The 24,865-nt window shown below is 42.5% G+C and overlaps 1 long non-coding RNA gene across 2 annotated transcripts in view; it reads left to right on the forward strand.

Annotated features, from left to right (window-relative positions):
- The window catches only part of LOC142468907 (uncharacterized), a 53,006-nt gene that overhangs the window by 23,407 nt on the left and 4,734 nt on the right, over positions 1 to 24,865 (forward strand). The window contains exon 3 of one of the 2 annotated variants that reach the window (XR_012788903.1): positions 21,742 to 21,840. This is a non-coding gene — a long non-coding RNA (uncharacterized LOC142468907). The remainder of the gene's footprint in view (positions 1 to 21,741; positions 21,841 to 24,865) is intronic. The other variant, XR_012788902.1, reaches the window with a different exon arrangement.

Here is a 24,865-nt window from a genome sequence, read left to right on the forward strand (position 1 = left end):
ACCCCCCCCCCCCTCTTTCCTGGGTTAGAACATAGTTTGCAGGAACCTTCCCTGAATCAACCCAAGGATCTTGAGGCCCCTAGAGCCTATACAAAGCTCCCTAACCCCTTGATGGGGTAAGGGACTCCAGCCACCTCCTCAAGGAGAGGCTATCTGGAACAGAACAGACTAAATTTGGAAGGATGCCATGTTTTATACCACAGGGGAGGATCCACTCCTTAGGCCCGGTAAGAGGGCAGCACCCCTCCAGGAAACCCACCCCTGTGTACATGCTCCAATGGTCCCAGCTATCACCTGGAGACCACAACAAATCATCTATCTCATGGTGAACACACATGCTGACTCATGTTATGAGGGATTTTACCCCAACACTGCCTACTCCTTACCAGGACATACAGTGTTGGGGCCAGAAAAATAAGTAGCATGGGGCACTATGCTACACACATTATAAACAACATACTTTTAATATGGGTTGGCACATGTGATGAGTTACGATATGATTCATTATTGCAATATGTTGCTCTTGCGTTTACTGGGACTGCATAGTCATAGAATTCCATTTTTGGATGTTTTGGTGATTAAAAATGGTGATACCGAATATATATCAGGAAAGTATAGACAATAAATTTGGAATGGCATGAAGTTTTCATCCGAAACACACCGTAGAGTCAGTTGCAGACTGTGCAGGATTGTGCAAGAATTAATGAGTGCTTCAAGGCTCAGGCTGAGGTCATGATTAGAAATGTTTGCAGCCTACCGGCTCATTCTTACGGAACATTAACTGAAAGAGAGAAAGTGTGTTTGTAAGAGATGTGTTGGAATTGCTTATTTCGCTTTTGAAAATGTAACAGCAAAGTATGTAAAATAAGCTTATATACGATAATATAACATGGGGAAGTACAGTAGGTGATAAGTGCAGTCTTCAATATACAGTGCATTAGAATGCAATGTTGAGAGTAGCACAGCAGGGATAATGCATTTGTGACTAGACTTCATGGGCTCTGGGAATCTTATCCATCTACAGTATTTCATGTGTACGCCAGATTTAAACTTGAGTGGATGAAAGAAATGAAATGTGCTTTTCAAAGCAATGATGGGGCAGGAAACCTGTAATTGCGCCGTTTGAGTGAAATATTTTAATCAAATGTTCACACATGTTGTGAATGTATCTTGATGCTATGTAAATGACCCTTTTATGAAGTTGCACTGAAATGCAATTTACTGTAATGTTTGTTTCTTAGAATGACAAGATAAAAACTGAGATAAAGTTAGAATAAGAGGCTTTGCTTATGACAGTAAAAGTTGTCTATTAAACATGAAGCACTGACAACTGTGATAAGTTTGCGATTACAACATTTATATCATCTCAGTGATTGTCTGCTTTGAATAAATCAAGGACATTTTATTATTTTTATTCAAAACTCTATTTGGCCACGAAAATCTCTATACTGTATGATGGATGAAGATGTTAATTTAGGCTAAATAAAAAGGTCTATCTTAGAAAAACAAATACACAAATACATTTTATCCTATATGCAACTAAAGGGCTCATTTTTTAATCACCAAAACTCAGATTGGGACATTTTTGGACAAGGTTCCCAATTGACTTTAAAGGAGAATTTCTGCCAAAAACGGCCTGTTCGGCTAAATTCGGTGGATGTAGAATAAGCCCCCTAAACTTGATCTGTTGCCTGGTTTGAACATGATAATCTCATGCTCAGTGACTTGAACCTGCACTCACTCCTATTAAAACGATCAGTAGTGTAGGGCTCAAAGAGTTGGTCAGTTATGGATATTTTTACAGAGTCTATCACTATAAATAGGGAAATTATTTTTTAGCCTATCTCCTACTAAATTTGATCTTGCCTGATTTGAACATGACAATCTCATGCTCAGTGAATAGAACCATAACACACTCCTATTAAGCCCCACCTGTCACAAATGCTGTCAACACATTAGGTAGATTAGGAGAACACCTGCCCACTGCTCCTTAACAATCAATGACAAATTGTGCCATTTTATGCTTGAAGTGTAGATTTATAAATGTTGCCATCTGGTAATCCTCATGTCTGTTGATGAATACAATATTTTGATCACATGTTAGAAACATAATTATGTTTATTCAGACAAGTTGTTGATAGTGTATCAACTGATATGCAAATGTAAGAACCTTTATCAAACAGTACAATTAAATAATAGCATGCAGTATAAACATACAGAAAAATATGACAGCAGATAAATAGGAACTGGCACTCGTAGTCTACTGTAAACCCTCAGACTCAATTTGATCCTTGACTTTCTTGACTTGGCTATTTAGGATAGTCTTATGTTTATCAGAAGCATTTTAATTTTCCTTTAGTTTAATACACTCTACCACTTTTTGTGATAGACTATTTCACAAATTGACCACCCTTTGACTGAAGAACTATTTTTCCCCATTTCCCCTGAGCCTGCCACCCTCCAGCCTCAAATCATGACCTCTTGTCTAGCACTTCTATTTCTCTGAAATATGTTTCCCTCTTGTCATTTGTTGAAACCCTTTATGTATTTAAAAGTTGTAATCTTAGCCCCCGTCACGTCTCACCTTTTAGCTGTAGATATTAAGGTCCTAATCAGTGTTATGCTGTATACCATGCACCGATTTATCAGCCCTTCTTTGCACAATCCCTAATTTATTCATGTCTTTTTAGAGATATAGTCTATATAACTGAACACAATTCGTGAAGTCTTTTCAATGATCTATGAAGTGGCATCAATAACTCTCTTTTTTTATGCGAATACCTCTACCAATACTACATAGCACCCTGATGGCTTTCCCACTGCTTGGTTTATATTATCAGTCACGTACAGTATGTGGGACAGTATTAAAGTCTTACTAAAATCTAGCTAGGTTACAGCTACTGTTCCATTCTGATCTATTACTTTAGACACCCAATCAAAAAAATAAGATTTGTTTGATATGATCTCCCCCCAAGTATATTTATGATGCCTGTGGTCTTGTAAATTACTGGACTTTAGATATTCAATAATTATTTATTGACTGGCTTGTAGCTACCGGTCTACCGTATGCCCTACTTCCAGTTATGTGAAGTAGGATTACGCTTGCTGTTCTCCAATCATCTGAAACTTCAACTATTAATAGTGAATTGTTACATATTGTCAGCACACCCCTAAGCACTTGTAATATCTTTGGATGATTTTTGTCTGGCCCCATTGGCTTTTTACACTTCCGCTTTTGAAAGTTAAAGTACTGTAGGAGTTTCTACTTTTTAAATAGCATTGTGTTCACCTCCTGTCCATTTATATTCCTGTGGCCTAACTGTGTTTTCTTTCCTTTAACTTCAACTGCTAATACTGAAAAAAAGTAATTAAGGTGGTCTGCTATACCTTTCAATTCCTCAACGCTACTGCCTCTTCTGTTTTTAGACTTCTTCTTCTTCTTTCCCTTTTGCTTAGGGCACAGCTCAAGTGTGTTGACTATCCTTGCGAGTATTTCTATAAGCTTCAAAAGACATCCAATAAAACAAACCTATACTGCAAAGGAAAAGACGAACATAGTGTAATATGTCATGGAGAGGGGCATTTCCCACTCTGATGGTCCACATTCACAAGAAAGCTTCTTTGTCAGGCAAATAGAGAGGTATCAGGCATCAATCCTATTTGGCTCCAGGTCCACTCGGTTTGATGTTGTGAAGAGGGCAGAGATCCAACACAAGCACCGCTGGGCTTTAAATCCATTCAGGCTAATGTCGTCTCAGATGTAGAGGTATGAAAAGATAGCAAAGACAAAAACCATTGTGTAATCTAATTTAATACATTAAAAGGACATAGAAAATGCACACAGCACTCACAATGTATATGAAGATATTGCACATAGAGGATAATCCCAAAATGAGTATGCTCTGCTCGGCCGTCTCGGGTCAAATGCCCGTCGCGTCCTGCACACAGTCCTTCCAAATGCTTCTGCATTACGTGAGATCTCGTCTTGTGTTAACTTGGCAAATAATTTAAAGTTGGTTTAGGGTCTCACACTCTAGACACTGTCTCTCACCATACGCGTTTCGCAAAGCTTAATCAGGGCTTGTCACATTATCTGCGCTGTGGGTATCTGATTCAGCTTTCTCCCCGTCACGTCAGACTATCTGAAAAATAATACCAGTCACAGAAAAGGCAGCCCATGAGACAGTCTCCCTAATTGCTTTACCTTCACTAATCCTGTCCACTAAACCAGTGTGGACAGTATTAACCTTGGACACATCTTGAATAACTTTATGATCATATGGCTGTGTAACATCAAAAGTGTCACATCATAAGTGTCATATCTAAAGTGTCTACAAGAGTTAATTTTGGAGTGAATCATCGCTGGATGTTTTCTTTCTTTATCTTTAATCATGGATGCATTCTGAATATCTGGACTAATATTCTGATTAATTTCTTCAAACAGGTATGTGTCTGTATGCTGTTTGCTGACTCCAATCAATTGAGAGAGAATTGATAATCTAACAATTTGGTATGTGTCTGTATGCTGTATGCTGACTCCAATCAATTGTGCGAGAATTGATAATCTAACAATTTGGTATGTCTGTATGCTGTATGCTGACTCCAATCAATTGAGAGAGAATTGATAATCTAATTAACTATTTGGTGTGTCTGATTTGATTAGGCAAACCCCTCCCTAAGTGTTAGTCAAATGCATGTGATTAGGGTACTTAAGTCAGTGTAACTTGGCTTTGAGCCATATGGCTGTGTAACATCAAAAGAGTCACATCATAAGTGTCATATCTAAAGTGTCTACAAGAGTTAATTTTCGAGTTGAAATTGGACGTGAAGATTGGAGGAAGATCTGGACTCTGCATTACAACGTTCCACTGTGAGACATTCTCTTTTAACATCTGTGATTATTTGTTCATTTTTATCCTCCATTACCTGTGAAGTCTCTCCTCCTGCATCTTACTATGCCCTCCCTACTGCTTTTTCTGTTTACTGTTTACTCACTCATTTGGGAATGTCTCTGTTCTTTCCAACTTCCCCACTCCCCACTGCACCATTATTTATACACCCCTCTCCCAACAACTTCTATACCCCTCAAAAAAAACCACCCACACAAATCCTCTATTCACACCCTCTATCTACTCTTTCCCATTACTGGGGATCTCCCCATAACCTGAAGTCAGACATACACACCTGATCTCACTCATGTGTCCCTGCCATCTCTTCCCCTGTAAATGGTGTTAACCTTTTCATTTACTACTGACCAGCCTTAAATCTCACCCCACAAATCAAGTATCACAATAGCCTGCACTCATGGCTACTGTCCCACACCCACAGTCACTCCTACCACACATTGTGACCAAGCACTGCCATCTACAGCATTTACTCCCTCACCTACTGTCTCTGTAAGTTTCCCATTAAACCTCTTAGATTGTAAGCTCTTCAGGGCAGGGATTTCCTTTCCTATTGTCTGATTTTGCTGCACTTATTGTATAATTATAATTCCCTGTACTGTTTTCTTTGTGAAGCGCTGAGTACACTTTTGGCGCTATATAAATAAAGACATACAATACAATCATCTCTTCCCCCTGCACTTCTATGCAGTGGGTGTAGGATTGAGATTACTGCACCTCAGACTGCTTTAGAAATGACACCAGGTTCACAGCGAAATTGGCAGCTGCCATTAGCTGATGTTCCTGCTGTTACAGCTGCTCAGATATATAATGAAGCCTCTCCACCTTCCCACCTTACCCTGTTCACACAGCTCTTTCTCGGTACAAGCGCACTTACTTATTTACCAATTCCTACTCTTTGAAATAACAAGAATCCCCCCAAAACACACCAACCTCCTTTCCCCTTGTTAAGATAGAAACTGGGGCGCTGCCTCAATAGTATGCTAGAAGAAATAAATAGGGTTTGTGTAGGGTAATCCTTCAGTTTATAAAGCAAGGTGTTGTCTTTGTTAAAACAAAATAATAAAAAGCGAAAAATTCTGGCCCCACTCTTTGATGTAGCTCAACTGAGAAAAGGAACTTCCCTGGATCCTCATGTAGTATGGATGGACAAAATACGGTAAGCAGGAAAGAAAGCAGGAGAGAAAATAACTATTAGAATAAACCTTTGTATATAATGTAGTCCTGTTTCCTTCTGAATACAGTATACTACCAATGCTGTCTAACCTGTTGGCTTGCAGGGCCTAAGCCTCTGCCACGGAGAGCCTGGGGCAATGTATATATAGGGATAATTTCTTACCAGGTGCAGCGCCTCCACCTGCGATGGCTCCCAGCAGAGCGGGAGTTGCTCCTCACAGGACAATAATACAGTACTACTCACACAGCATATAAAAGAAACAGTAGCTTTACTAGCGGTAACCATAACCATGCATATATCATTCCTGTCTATGTTACTCTTCAAGGAGACACAATAACTAACGCGCCTCGCAGGACGCGACCCTTCACCGTGTCGCCACACTGTGTTCAATACCCCACACCATAAACCCCCAAGGTGAATGCATGTGTGTGACTGTGCAGCCACTAATATGATTACTAGAGAACAAAGACACCCTCAGGGCAGCACTCGTTGTATGTGATAATGTAATGATGATAAACTTAAAATTAAAATGCTTTAATTAGGTTAGTTAAAATAGTGTCAAAATCGTTGAAATAAATGAACAACTGACAGTGGTAAAACAACACACAAAACAGACAAAAATACACAATACTCAAACTGAAATCTAGGGAGAAAGGTAGAGATCCTACCTATCTGCTAATTAGCAGTGATGAACAGTCAATGACTGGATAGTCAGCCCCCTGGTTCAGCAATGACAAGGTTAAAAAGCCTGTAAAATAGATACAGGGGACGGTGGACTGACCATGCAAAGGTATATGCCAAAAATGATATGCAAAATATACAGCATTAGAGTGAGAGCTCACTAATGATGGTTTAGTACAGCCACAATAGGCTAAAATGTTGAAATGACTCTGGTCGTGGAGGATCCCTAAATAAAGGGTTAAACAAGCCTAACTATAGGTAGGTAGAATGGTAATCTAAGTGTTAATGAACAGTGTGCACAGGAGCTCACAAAGTGTGGTACTTAGCTCTGGGGCACGGATCTACTCCGTATCCAGTTATAGCCCCCTAGTTCAAATGTGCCACTGAAACACGCTTATTAAAGCCTCACAACACGCAGAAAACAATAAATGTCTTGGCAAAACACAGAAATAAGTTGTTATCTTGGCTGTCGATAGCTAAGTGCACAAGAGCTTACAAAGTGTAATATTCAGCTTTGGGGCACGGATCTCGTCCGTATCGAGTTATGGCCCCCTAATTCAAATGTGCCACTATAGCAAGTACGATAGTAGGTAGCAGAAACAAAGTGAGCAACCACATATAATTAGGCGAGGGGAGGAAGGGATACATATAATGCAGCAGTAATAAACAGCAGTTACACTTGAATACTCAGGGTAGGGTAATTGTAAACACACCGTGCCCCTATCAAATAAACCAAGCCCTCGTCAGAGCTTGCGCAGTAAAGTAACGCTGATGTAAGTTAGCTGCCCGCTCAGAATTCAGCAGGCAACAACACCACATAAAGTACAGAGTGTCTATTGCATATAAACATTGTATCCCTTCATGCATACATCGGCACTTAGCAGTGCCTCTCACCCTCTGCCCGGCATGTGAACGTCATCACGTGATGACGTCAGTCCTGTAGCCGCCTCCCACCTGGTTGGGTGTTAACACCACTTTATTGGGTGTTACCTGCCGAGCGCTCCTGCGCTCCGGCCCTCAAACGGTCTTCACAAAGGATCCGACGAGGTGGGGCTGGCTGTGATGTCCTCCGGGCCGGTTCCACCCGGCGATTGATGGTACTCCTGGAGAGGTCTGGTCCCAAACCTCTGAGATGCAGCTGTGACAGTCTCTGTGTCCCTAGCTCCACACACACTAACGTGACAGGTTCCTATTCTAGGGCCTGTCCCTATATTAACTAGACTTGACTGGGACTCAGGGGTTATCTGGGCCTGGGGGTATGCGGACCTAGTGTAGAGGCTACTTGCCTCTCTACACACTGAGCTCCTACCTCTTCCCCTTCCCGGTCTTCTCTGCCCAACGATCTCCCCTGTGCAACCTCCTAACCTCTCCCTGCTCAGTCTCTTTGACCTATTGGCTCCCAGCCGTCACCTGGTCCTGCTTAGGCTCATGGGACTTGTAGTCCCCTACTCTAAACCTCCTCTGGTTGGTCAGTGCTTCGCGCTCGCGCAACCACTTACTGCCATGTGCAACCTCTCTGGTGTCGCCGTCGCCTACGGGACTACTGCACATGCGCGAATACAGAAATGGCGGCGCCCTGAACACTCGGGCCGCCGCGGAGCCTCTGGTGCACCGGAACGCTCCCTGTAACCTTCCTTGACTCTCTCACCACAACGGAGGTGAGGGTCAGTCTGGGGGACCTGGCTACAATAATATTCCGGTTGAGGGAAAGGAAAGGGGAGGGGGGGTGGAGAGAAGGCATAGTGTAATTGAAAGGAATAAAATCAATAATAAAAACACCAACACGGCCATGTGTGAGTGACTGCTGTGATTACAACTTGGATCCTCTTGTTTGATCCTTGGTACACTGCCCTGGTTCTTCCTGCCACAACTAGATCCCTTTTTTTTGTCTCAAAGCAAAGAAGACAGCCATGGTTGGTGCCAATATAAATATGAACGGAGGGAATGCCAGATGTAAAACTATAAATAAAGCACACTCATATGGCTCATATGGCTCATATGTAAGTGAATTGTACTCAGAAGGGTTGAGTTTCTGATTGATGCACAGTACACAATGGCTTGCTGCTTTTCTTTCTGATTCAATGATATTCTGTTGTCTCTCTCCACTGTCTCGGTGGCGGCATTTGACGACAGATACCAGAATTTAAAACGTAACAATTTATTAATAAAACAAGAAATAACTGTACACATACAATGTAAACGCTGCTCGTGTGGGATCCCAAAGGCTTCCTTCAGCGCCCTGCTTTGGTTGATTCTCGCTTCCGCTGTAAGGGACTGTAAACAAACAGCTTCAGTAGGCTATGCTGGCCGACTGCAGACACACTTCCTAAACAGAACTACGCGTTTTGCATAATTATGCGGAGTGGAGGAAGTGTGTCTGCCGTTGGCCACCATAGGCTACTGAAGCTTTTTGTTTATGGTCCCTTACTCCAGACGCGGAAAGTGGGAATCAACCGAAGCAGGGCGCTGAAGGAATTCTTTGGGAGCCCACACGAGCAGTGTTTACATTGTATCTAATTGTAAGTGCTTATATATTTTATTTTTTACCTTTTTTTAATACAATCCTTATACTTATCTCTGGTGCGCTTTGTGTTTTTTCTTCCAATTTTTGGAGATCCCCTTTCAGCGATCTCTTGAGTTGCTGGAGTGCTCCTATCCAGAAGCCGCATGGAGAAACAAGTTGAAGGATCACACTCACCTGCAAACCTTGGAGTGCGGTTTCTTTTCTCAACATATTGTGAATATACCCTACATTCATCACTTCAGTGTTTTTGCTGCTGGTTTCACTTTCTTGTTGTTTGTTCTAAACATATATATATACACTAATATCGGAATCCCTCTGCCGTGCGTTGGGATTGGTCAAACCTTGTCCGTGATGTCATTTCCTGTTCTGTGGCTAAGCCTCGTGGATTGTATGCAACTACAGAGGCGTCCCTGCATGCCAGACGCTACTCCATCTACCCACCCAAGATTTGTACTTGGCTTTGCTGCTGTGAATGCGCCGCTATTTTCTGAATTGTAATTTCAGATATTCTCCATATTTTATTACCTAAATTTGACATTTTACTTTCTTCTATGTGTCTGTCTCCGTTCTTCCCTACTTTGTTCCCAACATACTGTACCACTTAGATTGTAAGCTCTCGATGGCAGGGTTTTCCTTTCCTATTGTCTCACTTTGTTGCACTTAGTGTATTATAATTCCCTGTACTGTATTGTCTTTGTAAAGCGCTGAGTACACTGTGGGCTCTATATAAATAAAGATATACATACATGCATGTGTAACACACTTTCCACCCATAAGGGATCATGTGGGGAAATCTACATATGTTACCAGATGTGGTGCAATACCTGTTAGGCTCACAGAAGGTCTGAGCCTCCGCCAGTGAGAGCCTAGGGTGCATCCTGGAACGTATGCTTACAGCGCCTCCACCTGTGTAGGATTCTAGGTGTATAGAATGACCCTTGACACAGGACCCACATATAGTAACCACATACACACCAGAGTATATATATATACATGGTTTACTATATGCAGTAAAATATAACAAGAACAATACAGTTACATCAACATCAATAGTGTCCCTCTATGACACTGACCTCCTGAACCATAAACCCCCACCCTACATTAATAGTCCCAAGTGTCCCGCAACCCACCCCTAAGGCGTGATCAGCACCTGAAAGGAACCGGTATGATGGTTAAAGTTGGTGCACTTGGTGACTTTTCCTGCCCGGGGCTCCTGCACCCAGGTACAGCAAACAACAGGAAAGGACCCGTCTGCGTCCAACGCTGAATCCGCAGCAATGATGTCCTCTTCCAATTCGGATAGTCTCACCCACACAGATAGTCTCTATCTTGAGTGATGCAGGTCTGATCCCAGACCACACTTGTCAGGAGCTCGCAGAACTGCAGCTGTGTCCCTGAACTAAGCTAACTGATAAAAGGGCAAAGTCCCTAACTGCGGGGGGCCTTCCCTACAGCAACACAATCTAAAAGTGAGTTGGGCCTTGCTGGGCCCTAGGGTGTAGCCTGGCCTAGTGGCAGGGGCTACTGCTCCCTGCACACACTACCTCCCCCTACCTTAACCCAGCACCAACTGAACTCTTCCTGTCTGCACACAACAATGTATCTTGTCCTCAGGGGAAGCTCCCTGCCCTATTGGCACCCTGGTGTCAGGTGGCCTGTCTACCCATAAGCAATCTGGGGGCTGTAGTTCTTCTTATCATTGGGGCCGCGTACGCTATGTGCACTGTGCTTGGGCAGCCCTTTTATGGCCACCGCTAGCCCTACCGGCTCTTGCGCTACTTCTAGGGGTCTCTGCACTACATGTAATGGCCGCCGCGTCTCCATATACGCACCGCGCATGAGCGAACCTCGCGCCAGTTGCAACATGGCCACCGGTACTCCTGAGGCTAATCTACGCATGTGCGACATCCCGCGCATGCGCGAACGCACGCAAGATGGCAGCGCTCTGCCTCCAACGTTGCCGGGGGCTCCCGGCGACACGCTTGCCCGTTCAGCTCCTTGATATGGTGTGGCGGTACCCGCAACTCTGCGCAGGTGAGGGCTGCCAGGGGGAACCCTGCTACACATACATACTACATAAGCCCCTGCATCTCATTCTGGAACCTCATCCTGGTAATATTCTATCTAAGACGCCAGTGAGATTCTGGTGTGACCAATTCTCATTTTTGAGAAGAGGAGCCATACAAGGAAGAACCTCTGCTTGAAACGATGTTTGCATTGGTTTATAAACCAATACAGTTTACTTTTGAAAAGTCATGCTTTAATAATGAATGAGTATTCAATGCATTGGATCTTTTTCTCTAAAAATTTAAGCATGGAATATGTACACTGGCGACCAACTTTATTCTTACTTGGCTAGCTCTGCGAATTTCAGAGGACCCCGGTGATGTGCGGTTTTGTGTCGTTTTCTCCCGGGGTATATAGCGTTATTTTCGCGGCTGTGATTTAAGCATTTTATTCCCGCTGGCTGCAATACTGCAATGCCGTATAAAAACGCATGGGGGCATTTGCGAGCTGTTGTCTCTGAAGTCTAATACCTTCGCGGTTCAACCTGCAGTACACAGTCTGTGCGTGCGCACGCAGTAATAGTAAAATTGCATATTTAATTTATTTTAAAGTACAGTACTGTACAGTACATGCTCAGACCCTCTTGGGGTGAAGTGAGGGGGTTCCTAACATCTGGGGGAAAATGAATTTTAATTCTATGGTGAGTACTGTCTTGTTGCTGTATTATTTTGGTGGGGCTGGCTGGGTACTTCTTTAGGGGGCTGACCATTACTGTACATTAAAACTTTTCTTTTTTTTTCTCAGAAAAGAAAACGGCTAATGGGGGGATTTCGATGGATAATATTGTACTGTATGCTGATATTTTCCGGCCGTACAGTATACTGTGTAATAAACCCTGATTTAATAAAACTATGCATTTATTCTACATATTCAGTATCGTTTCATTATTTGTCTTCCACAGTATACTGTACAGTGGTATACAGTGCCTAACATTTATGGGCAAAAAGAATTTTATTCCTAGGTGCCCTAGAACAGAAGTTCCCACGCCAATTGCCCGTGAACTTGACCGAGGCCCTAAGTAGTTCCCACGCCAATTGCGCGAATATAATGTAAAATAACCCGTTCTGTGGGTCTGAGCGGGTTGAAATTTACCTGGTCCCCATGCGGGAGGACCCTTGCCATAGTGGCAAAATATCAGCCTTGCACGACCCCCGGAACCGGAGGTACCAAAAGACAGTTTAAAAGCACATTAGCAAAGTGGCTTTTTTTCTGCAATGCAAGTCAATGGCAGAAACCTAAACTTTAACATCACCCTGACTCCGTTCTGTTGCCACGAGAGGGTCGCAATTTGCCATGCAATCCTGCCGCAACTAGGACTACATGGTGACCGAATATGGGCCCTCTAGCTCGAACCGAACCGGAGTTGTGGGTTCCAGGTTTCTGCTCATTCTGACTTAGCCGGTTCAAAGCTTTCTCCGCCATTTGCGCTCAATGGTAGGACCCTCCTCACCGGCGTGACCCTTTCTCGCCGCCATTACTGCTGAGACCCTGTTGGGGTCAAGTGAGGGGGTTCCTAACATCTAGGGGCCAAATAAATTTTATTTCTAGGTGCCCTAAAACAAAAGTTCCCACGCCAATTGACCTAGTTCCCACACCAATTGCCGTAGTTCCTACGCCAATTGCACGACAAGGCAGTAAAAAAACAGTGCAGCAAGCCGCTACAGTACATTTGTTACACTGGCAAAGGAGCAAATGGAAACAATGTGAGGCAATTCAACATGGTCTTTTATTGGTGGAGTCAGTACAAAAACATTTATTTACAATATTGAAACATTTATAAAGTGCACAGCAATTCTAACCATCAACAAAACAAAACATTTTTGGTGCATGGGGCAAAGGGAGTTAAAGTGACTTTTAAGTAACATGTCCTCTATTAAAGAAACCCAGTACTGTATACAGTACAGTGGGATGGTGCGCAACACTGTCAGTCAGACCTGCACCAGTTCAGTCCTTGAGGGCAGCAAACAGGGCAGGTTTTCAGGGCAACATTGAAAACCGTGCCTGTTTGCGGCCCTCAGGGACTGGAGTTGTGCATGTCCAGTGAAAAAAAACAATCAACAACATCTCCTTTGTTTAAGTACAGCAGGTACTGTAGGGCAAAACATGTACAGTACAATACAGTTCAGCACAACCTTATGGTCTCACTGACAGTCCTCCACATTGTCCATCCATGGCCGATTCCTTGCATGGCGCAAAACGCCATTAATGCAGTCTCTAACGCCTCTCATTACAGGATCTGTAACAGGGTAATAGCGCTGCATTTCTTCCACAATCTTTTTCCTTAAATTGGCAGGAAGGGCCTTTTTCACGCGATTCCCATCGTAGTTCACTTTGAACACCCAATCGCAGTACAACGTGTAGGGAACATGGTGCTTAAAAATGATCAAGGCATACTTGTGGGGTACACCAGCACTCATCACCCTATACTTCTCCCTAAGCGCTGCTGTCAGATCGCGCAGGGTGATGTCGGGCACTGTTTCGATGCGAGCGGGTGTAGGTCTTTTGGGAATGGGTGTGCTTGAGGCGACGGGCGATGGTAGGATGTCAGGGAGGAAGCTTTCCTCCGGTCGTGGTCGCCGTGTTGTCTCCTGGCGTGGTCTTGACAGGGTTGTCATGTCCTCCTCAACGGCATACATGTACACTACATTTTGTGGTGGAGGGGGGGCGCTTGGTGATGGAAGGGGGTCGAAGGGCCCATTCATCACATCCATGTCACCCTCCTGCTCCGGCGTCGGGGAAACAGGGGCATTAGCACCCAGCAAATAATGTATGCCCGCAATGTCAGCCTCTATCTTCTCCATCCGTTGATCCATCCGTTGCTCCATTTGTAGCATCCGTTGATCCATCCCTTGCTCCATTTGTAGCACCCATTCCTCCACATTTAGCATTGTCTCCAGAAGCAGATCTATCTTTGCCAGCACAATAGAATTCCCGGGGAGATCCAAACTTATCCCATTCAGCATCCGGTCCAACGAGCTGCTTCTTGTGCATGGAGTCTGGACATCTGGGGGGATGGGTGCAACGGAGGATGAGATGGGGGTTCCATGGAGAGAAGCGGCATCGATGGTGAGTGGAGGAGGTGACCTGTGGATACCCGGTAGAGGAGAAGCGGCAGCGTCTTCGAAGAGGGATGGAGAAGGTGACCTTTGGATTTCCGGGCGAGAAGCAGAGTCGTCTAAGAGCAAAGGAGACAGTGACCCGTGGATTTCAGAGGCGGCAGCGTCGTCAGATGGAACCGGAGAAGATGGGGGTGGAGAAGACGGGATGAAGATTTCCGGGACAGCTAAAGCAGAGTCGTCGAAGCATATGGGAGGAAGTGGTCTGCGGGTCCGATGGGTTGGCTGCCATTCGTTTTGCGTAGAGAGCGTATTACCGTATATCTTCTTCACATAATGAGGCTTACGTCTAAGAAAACCCTTAACCTTTGGGGTCAGCAGAAGGTTTTCTTTATTGGCCTTAGCCTGTCGCTTTGCCCATGGCGTGGAAACGGCTCCTGCCTTTCGCTTTTTCAGCATGACAGGCACGGCAGAGGTGAGTGGGTTCTTGGGTCCATAGAACCGGGGATGCTCCATGGAAGCAGGTGGCACAATGCAGTACAGTATCTGGACAAGGGCAAGTTCAGATAAAGGTCCTGGAGTGGTGGCCTATGCAAAGTGAGTGACCTTTTATGAATGGCGGCCAGGTACAGGTGTTGAAAGTGGGCGTGTGAGTCATTACCGTATAAATACACCATCCATTTTGTGGATTGACTGCACATAGAATACACATCGACTAAACATCGAATATACATTCTTGTGTTTGTATTTCTTTCCACTCGCAGCAATGCCTGTTAAAAAGATTTCAAAGGATCTCAGCATGCGAATTAAGGAGATGTACAGGAGCGGACACCGAATTGCTGCTATCCAACGCTGGCTAGCTACTTCTGACCTCGTTGTGCCATTAACCACCGTGATCTATCATGCACAAGGAAAAAACAGAGACCGGAAAAAGGCACCAAGGATAACAAACGCGTAAGTATATTTATAAAACTTAACAAAAAAAAATATAGAAAACTGTACTGTACATCTACAGTACAGTTCTGTATCTACTGTAATACTGTTGTTATTTCTGTTGATTAATATTACAACATACTGTACAGTAGTTTGTCTATTTATATTTATACAGTTGTACAGCAGTATACATTTTTTGTATATTTCAATTAATCTTACAACGGTATATACTGAATAGGATGTACTGTGTATTTATATTTATATTAAAACAGTATATTTATTTGGTATATTTATATTTATAGTACAACAGTATATATATTTTGTCTATTTATATTTATAGTACAGCAGTATACATTTTTTGTATATTTCAATTAAGCTTACAACGGTATATACTGAATAGGATGTACTGTATATTTATATTTATATTAAAACAGTATATTTATTTGGTATATTTATATTTATAGTACAACAGTATATATATTTTGTCTATTTATATTTATAGTACAGCAGTATACATTTTTTGTATATTTCAATTAAGCTTACAACGGTATATACTGAATAGGATGTACTGTATATTTATATTAAAACAGTATATTTATTTGGTATATTTATATTTATAGTACAACAGTATATATATATTTTGTCTATTTATATTTATAGTACAGCAGTATACATTTTTTGTATATTTCAATTAATCTTACAACGGTATATACTGAATAGGATGTACTGTATATTAATATTTATATTACAACAGTATATTTATTTTGTTTTTTTATATTTATAGTACAACAGTATACAGTACTGTATATATTTTGTCTATTTATACAGTATTTAATGTACTGTATATTACAACATTACATTTATATACATTTTATATTGCTGCATATTAATAAAACAATATAATTTCTTTACATTGTAGGGAGACAACTCTTCTGGTGGACAAAATAAGTGAGGAGAATGATGAGAGGAGTGCATTAAGGGTCAAATACACTCTGCAGGAAAAGCACAATATGACTGTATCCGAGAGCAGCATAAAGAAGATGAGATGCAGCATTGGATGGAAATATGGACGTGTGAGGTTAGTACTGGACAGTACAGGAGGTAAAAGTGTTGTTTCGCAAACTGTACTGCACTGTGCCGCAATTTTTTTTTATTTCTTGTCATTACAGAGCGTACTCCATGATACGGGATGCAAACAAAATCAAGAGAGTGCTCCAGGCCCAGGCATGGATCGACAGCGGGGAGACTTTCCAGGATTGCATCTTCACTGATGAGTCTACTGTGTCGCTGGAGAGATTTGCAAGATTTGCGTTCCACAAAAAAGGCCGCTTATCTTTGAAGCCGTGGCCAAAACACCCTGTGAAGCTGCATGTGTGGGGTGCCATCTCTAGGCGTGGACCGGGATGCATTGTCATCTTTGAAGGTAAAATGTATCAAATATAATGTCGCCTAATGCACTGTACTTGACTAGTGTTACCTTACCGTACTGTACTATTGTGCAGTTTTTTGAGCACTTTTCTTTTCTTGCTATAGGAATCATGAATAAAGCTTACTTCCAAGACAACATTGTGCCCGAGATAGTGCAATACATCACACGCGACTTCACCAATGGTCACCGCTTCTACCAGGACAACGATCCCAAGCACACTGCGTCAAAGGCGCATATCCTTGAGCGCGGCATCAACTGGGTGAAGACGCCAGCGGAGTAAATTCAGTAGACCGTGTCCCATTTTTGTTCCCCACTGTTTTTAGCTCTTAAACCAATTGTCCTTTCTTTCCAATGACAGGTCGCCAGACTTCAATCCGATCGAAATGGTCTGGCATCAGCTGAAGGACCATATCCGGAAAGTGGTGAAACCCTCCAAAAAGGACGAGTTGTTGAAAGGCATACTGAGTTTTTGGAACGATGTACTCACCGTGGAACGCTGCAATAAATATATAGACCATATTGCCACTGTGTTGCCCATTGTCATCGCGCGTAATGGCAAAGCATCAGGAAAGTAGTACTGTGCTGTAGTATTGTAAGTACAGTATGTTACAGGTAAGTATGGCAAAGATTTTTTCTTTCCAGATAGTAAGAGTACTGTATACAGTAGTTAGTTTTTTCTTTACAGAGAGAGCAGCACCAGCCATCAGGTTACAGTACACAGAATTTAACAGTAGTCAGAGTATACAGTAGTTCCAGTACAGTATACAGTACACTAGTTTGACAGTACTACAGTAACTGCCTTCTACAGTAACTGCCCCATTTTTTTTTCCAGAGAAAGCTGCACCAGCCACCTACTGTACAGTAGTTCTGCCATAATACAGTACAGTAACTGCACACATTTTTGGTTTTCTTGTCGTTCCAGTAAAAGCGGTGGCCAAGGGGGATGGGGGCGCTGTGTCCAGTCAAATCTGCTTGTACAGTCAAATGTACAGTATATAAACAGCAGCAATGATGTACACAAAACCTCTCCTCTCTCAATGAACTACTGTACTGCAGACAGAATGAGGAAAAGATAAAGACTAAAGAAAAATTAATTTTACTACTGCTGCGGCCAAGTTTATTCGAGCATTTGCCCGTTCTTGGCCGCAGCAGTAGCCTGGCGCGCGCCCGAGGGTGACGGGCGCGCGCCGAAGCAGCGGAAGAGCGCCCTCCGATCGGGGCGCTCTCCCTACCGCTGCTGGGTCCGCCGGGTCCCCCGGAACCCCCTGCCGCCGTCCCGCGATCGCGGGACACCAGGGCTCCCTCGGGGAGCCCTGGACGTGCGTGCAGGGGGCGCAGGCTCCCGAAGACGCGTGACCGCGCGTCTATGACGCGCGGCACGCCGAGGGGCGGACACTAGCAAGCCGGGAAATCTCCCGGCTTGCGGATCTGGCCGCAGTGTAATAAACTGTGTCGCCAGTGTATACAGTATATACAGTACAGTATATTAGACAGTACATTACAGTACTGTACTGTATATACTGTAGTATTAACTAATATTCTTATAAATGTGCATTACTCATGTTTCCCCATGTTTCACAAAGGTTTTCCAAATGGTTATCCAATTTCAAGCTGCCAAAATAACGTAATAAACACTGCATTACTGTATGTATTATTCCTGATTATTTTTAAAATAAAATAAATATTTATTCACTTTCCTGCGAATCATAATCATTTACAGCCACCCCTACAGTGCACCAATGAATTATTTTATTTATTTATAAAATATTTTACCAGGATTTATACCAGGATTTATATATTTTTATTTTAAAGATATTAAAGAATGTACTGTATTGTATTAAAAACATGTGACTGTAAACCATACATTAGTGACTGACAAATATTTTCACACCCTGATGAAATACTGTCTCAGTGTACTCTCAATTCTCACAGTGCTTTGCAAATCAGATTTACATTTCAAATTCGAGAGGGGACTTTTCAAAGCATTACCGTTCAAACAACAGGCCTCTAAGGCTTGGGGGAGGGGGATGGTGTGATTAGAAGCAGGCGTGCTGAGTGTTTGGAGCTCGGCTATGGGCGGATTAAGAACACAATGCCAATATGCTTGGCTAGGGAGGGATTAAAAACTCTGGAGGTGTGTGGCTGACATACAGTAGTTAACAGCAGTGTCATTTCAAAAGGCAGTTAATCATAATAATTGGATGAATAAACCCCCAAATATACAGTACTGTAGTACATAAAAAGCAAGTCACTTTAACTCCCTGTGCCCCATGCACCAAAAATGTTTTGTGGCAGAAGAATGTAATAAAGGCAGCAGAATGTACTGTAAAGTATTATTGTGTGTTGATGTTTTGAATTGCTGTGCACTTTATAAATGTTTCAATATTGTAAATAAATGTTTTTGTACTGACTCCACCAATAAAAGATCATGTTGAATTGCCTCACATTGTTTCCATTTGCTCCTTTGCCAGTGTAACAAATGTAGAGGCTTGCTGCACTGTTTTTTTACTGCCTGGTCGTGCAATTGGCGTAGGAACTACGGCAATTGGCGTGGGAACTAGGTCAATTGGCGTGGGAACTTTTGTTTTAGGGCACCTAGAAATAAAATTTATTTGGCCCCTAGATGTTAGGAACCCCCTCAAATGGCGGAGAAAGCTTTGAACCGGCTAAGTCAGAATGAGCAGAAACCTGGAACCCACAACTCCGGTTCGAGCTAGAGGGCCCATATTCGGTCACCATGTAGTCCTAGTTGCGGCAGGATTGCATGGCAAATTGCGACCCTCTCGTGGCAACAGAACGGAGTCAGGGTGATGTTAAAGTTTAGGTTTCTGCCATTGACTTGCATGGCAGAAATAAAGCCACTTTGCTAATGTGCTTTTAAACTGTCTTTTGGTACCTCCGGTTCCGGGGGTCGTGCAAGGCTGATATTTTGCCACTATGGCAAGGGTCCTCCCGCATGGGGACCAGGTAAATTTCAACCCGCTCAGACCCACAGAACGGGTTATTTTACATTATATTCGCGCAATTGGCGTGGGAACTACTTAGGGCCGCGGTCAAGTTCACGGGCAATTGGCGTGGGAACTTCTGTTCTAGGGCACCTAGGAATAAAATTATTTTTGCCCATAGATGTTAGGCACTGTATACCACTGTACAGTATACTGTGGAAGACAAATAATGAAACGATACTGAATATGTAGAATAAATGCATAGTTTTATTTAATCAGGGTTTATTACACAGTATACTGTATGGCCGGAAAACATCAGCATACAGTACAATATTATCCATCGAAATCCCCCCATTAGCCGTTTTCTTTTCTGAGAAAAAACAAAAAGAAAAGTTTTAATGTACAGTACAGTACAGTAATGGTCAGCCCCCTAAAGAAGTACCCAGCCAGCCCCACCAAAATAATACGGCAACAAGACAGTACTCACCATTGAATTTCCCATTCAGCTTGCGCCGGTGCCGGTCCACTGCCAGTCCAGCTTTCTTCATCATCCACGTCGATAGTTGTCAGCGGGACTCGTCCATCTGATGTCAGCAGGTGAGGCTGGAAATCGCTTAGGTACATGCAAGCTTCATCAAAACTGCACGCCAAATCCAGCTCAGCCTCAGGCTCAGGCTCAGGCTCAGGGTTGTCACTGACAGTGGGACCGTCATTGGAAGCCGGTGCTGGTGCTGGTGCTGGTTCATTGCTTGGCAGCGACTGTCGCTTCTTAGTTGGTTTTAACATGACTCTTCGCCTTTTGCCGCCTCCATGATCATAGATACGGGAAAAACCCGGTGATACACACCAATACCCTCCAACAAATTGTGGCTCAATACGGTGAAAACAGGGGTCACTACATAACTTTTTCCTTACTGCACGCTTCCACGTATGAGGAGTTGGCAAAAATTTGTAAAAGTCATATTTTTCGATATAATACTGATACATTTGAGCAACTGTTGCCATCTTATCCTCTGTTGCATTAATCGCGGCCCATATCAAATACGTGTAACTTCTGTCAGGTTTTTGGAAAGCAGGCTGCACTTGAACACTCATGGCGGGTGGGTCTCTGGAGAATAGTGTAACACAAACTAAAACTGGTCTTTGTCTTTCTTTAATATGAAAAGCCTAAATTGATACATTTTGGCAACTCTTCCTTCAGTCTCAAGGCCAAGGCCAAGTTACAATGGCACACTGTGGTACAGTATCTTTTTTAAACGAAACACCTGCAAGCCGACACATTACTGATTCGGCGCATTACAAGTCATGAATTTATGCCATCTGGCGGACACGCGAAGCATTGCAGCCTAGTAAATCCTGAACCATTATTAATTAACACATCAACCGCGCGTCAGCCGGGCATGACCCCTGGCTGGGAAGGCAAAAGGAGCCCGGCATGCTCCGGGTGAAAAGTGTCACATTCCAGGAACATGCCAGGTACAAGCCAGTGATTAGTAAGAATAAAGCCTGCCGCAGCAGTATGAATTATTTATACCTCCTTAAACCAGACGTATTAGTCCTGATGCTGTAAGTAATTATAGATGATCATTAACAGGAACCAACTGTTTGCTATACAGTACATTAAAAACACTACATCCTGTACTGTACTGTATCACACAGTAATACTGTATGTTTGTTCATACAGATGTCTGATAAAGGACCCCCAAAATGTTTATCAGTTGAAGCAACAAAATGTACTTTTCATATAAAATATGCATGATTTGGTGAGCAATAGTTATAAATATGTATTTCACATTTGTTAGTTAAATTAAATTATTTCCTTTAAACTTGCTTGAAAGAAGTTGGTTATATATTATATTAGAATTATGAGACCTGGCTTATTCTGAATTAAAATTCCATCTCATTGAATCATCTGAACTTGTAAAGATACACTAAAATATTATTTTATGCTGAAAATGATGTGCAAACTAGAAATGACAGTCAAATATTTCCCCATTCATGTTGCGATTTCTCATCGTTCCCTAGCTTAATTACATTCTTGCTTACAGTAACATCTTCTTAGCTGGGAATGAGATTATTCAACACAAATAATGATGTCCCACCACAGCATATTCATAGCATCAAGTAAGTATTAGACTCAACTGTTTCTCTTTCCTGCAGGGCAAGCTTATTACTTGTTCGATACCTGGAAACGCATACATTTTCTATCAAATTTTATTTTGTTCTTGATCTGATGAAAGCTGTTGGGAACCAGTATAGATTTGTTTAATTACTGAGATACTTAAAACTTGTGGGCAATATAAACTTTTCATCACTAGTTTTCTAAAGCTATTTTTAAAGTTTAAAAGCAAAATTACTTTCTGTTCATTTTAAATCTTCCAGTTGCCAGTAATATATTTTTGTGGTTTTTTTTTCCACATCATTAAAAGTGCAAAAAAACCCAATGAATTTAAGGTTTATTGCATTCAGAGTTTAGATACTGTACATAATGAACTGCACACAAATCAAAATCTGTTTCATGTTTAATAAAAACATGTTCTCTAAAAAGTGTTGCATCCTAATTGTTATAGGGTTACACTACTGATAATTATCCTGCTAGTCAAAATGTAAACAATCTCAGGTTCAAAGATTCAGAACCATCATTATATTTATTGATGTTCAACATTCATCACTAAATAAGTAGAATGGTAATTAAATGGCCATATCTTCGATTCGAGCTACCTATTTGCCAATATACAGCAGGTAATTTTAAGGGGAAAATAACAAGCAAATAAAATAATAATATTTAGAAGGATGTACACGTTGGCAGTGGGATAAGTGATCTCAACGTTATTGAACCAAGGTTACTCCATAAGGAAAAGAACCAGGCCAGGGAGGAATATACGGCATGTAATGGTGATTAAGTAGAAGTAGAGGAGAAACCATTCCAGGGTAGTTAGAATTACTATGTAAAATTTGTAGTGACAACTGCGCTCCAGTGTTTGATCACACAAATGATGGAGAAAGGAACTCAGGCTAATAAGACATAACATCTTCTGTGGGGCCAAAAGATCCCTGAGGTAGGGACAAGCAATAAACCCCCATAATACCTCCAATGGGGATGGTCCCCCTCCTACGCGTTTCGAACAGTAGTTCTTTGTCAAGGAGTATAACAAATAGCTCAGATACAGTTCTTATATACCCTACCTGTGTTTTCGTTTTGGCGCCAAAATCAGGTAATAACCGGCGTTTCAAAGGAGCATCACCATCCATATGATGCTTCCCCCATCCCATGAAGCCAAAGCATAGGTGGGTAGGCACTCCCCCCGCTCCGCCCCTGCTCGGCCCCCGCTCCGCCCCCCCTCCGGTGCAGCTACAGAACCCGCATCATGAGCGGTCTGCGACACAGCAGGAGATCACCACTCCTGAACAACCCCTCCCACACTGTGAGAGGAGCAGACAAGAGCAATCGATCCCAGACACGTCTTCCTCCACCGGTGGGGAAGGAGAGACTGAAGACCAGAGCAATCCATCCACGATAATGAACATCACAAGAAGGGAGAGCATGTAAGGGATTCACATCCAACTTATAGTACATTACATATGACAACAATAAAAGTTCTAATCAGAAATCTATCCAACCATCATTACCATATTATCTCCCTTGTTTAACCATAAAAATAAAAAACAAAAAACACATTTATTAAATCACAATTAAAAAGCTAATCTAATGTAAAAAGAAAAATATATGAAATATTAAAAACAATGTGATGAACTTCTAAATCCTCCTAAGAGACAGAACAGAAGAATTGAGGAGAGGAGAAAGAGGGGAAAGGAAGGGAAGGGGGGGGGGGGGGGGGGGGGAAAGAGGAAAAGGGAGGGGGGGAAAGGGAAGGGGAAAGGATTGGTCAAAAAGCAAAGAAAGAAGTTTGACATAAAACAAATCCTTCATATATCTCCATCAAGAGCCTTTTAATCCAGTCAGCAAAGCATATATGTAATGTAAAACATTTAGAATTGTTTAAGAAACTCAAAGATTTAAAGATTTCAATCCATCTAGTAAACAAGTATGAATAAGTATGAATATCCTAACAATTGTTTGCTTTTTGACCAATCCTTTCCCCTTCCTTTCCTTTTCTCCCCTTCCCCCCCCTCCCCCCCCTTTCCCCCCTTCCCTTCCCCCCCTTCCCTTCCTTTCCCCTCTTTCCCTTCTCCTCAATTCTTCTTGATGGAGATATATGAAGGATTTGTTTTATGTCAATTTTGTTATTGTCATCTCCTTTCCTTCTTTCTCTTTCTCTCCAAACTTCTTTCTTTGCTTTTTGACCAATCCTTTCCCCTTCCCTTTCCCCCCCCTCCCTTTTCCTCCTCCCCCCCCCCTTCCCTTTCTTTCCCCTCTTTCCCTTCTCCTCAATTCTTCTGTTCTGTCTCTTAGGAGGATTTAGAAGTTCATCACATTGTTTTTAATATTTCATATATTTTTTTTTTTACATTAGATTAGCTTTTTAACTGTGATTTAATAAATGTGTTTTTTGTTTTTTATTTTTATGGTTAAACAAGGGAGATAATATGATAATGATGGTTGGATAGATTTCTGATTAGAACTTTTATTGTTGTCATATGTAATGTACTATAAGTTGGATGTGAATCCCTTACATGCTCTCCCTTCTTGTGATGTTCATTATCGTGGATGGATTGCTCTGGTCTTCAGACTCTCCTTCCCCACCGGTAGAGGAAGACGTGTCTGGGATCGATTGCTCTTGTCTGCTCCTCTCACAGTGTGGGAGGGGTTGTTCAGGAGTGGTGATCTCCTGCTGCGTCGCAGACCGCTCATGATGCGGGTTCTGTAGCCGCACTGGGGGGAGGGGGCGGAGCGGGGGGAGTGCCTACCCACCTATGCTTTTGACTTCATGGGATGGGGGAAGCATCATAGGGATGGTGACGCTCCTTTGAAGCGCCGGTTATTATCTGATTTTGGTGCCAAAACGAAATCACAGGTAGGGTATATAAGAACTGTATCTGAGCTATTTGTTATACTCCTTGACAAAGAACTACTGTTCGAAACGCGTAGGAGGTTGCTCTCCTCCGTTTGTTGGATGTTTTCACATCAATAAACATTCATTTTTGTTATCCTGGGACCCACTTCATTGGACTGTGCGACAGTTTCCTC

The sequence above is a fragment of the Ascaphus truei genome, chromosome 1, assembly GCF_040206685.1.
Source record: "Ascaphus truei isolate aAscTru1 chromosome 1, aAscTru1.hap1, whole genome shotgun sequence".
NCBI classification, from domain to species: Eukaryota; Metazoa; Chordata; class Amphibia; order Anura; family Ascaphidae; genus Ascaphus; species Ascaphus truei.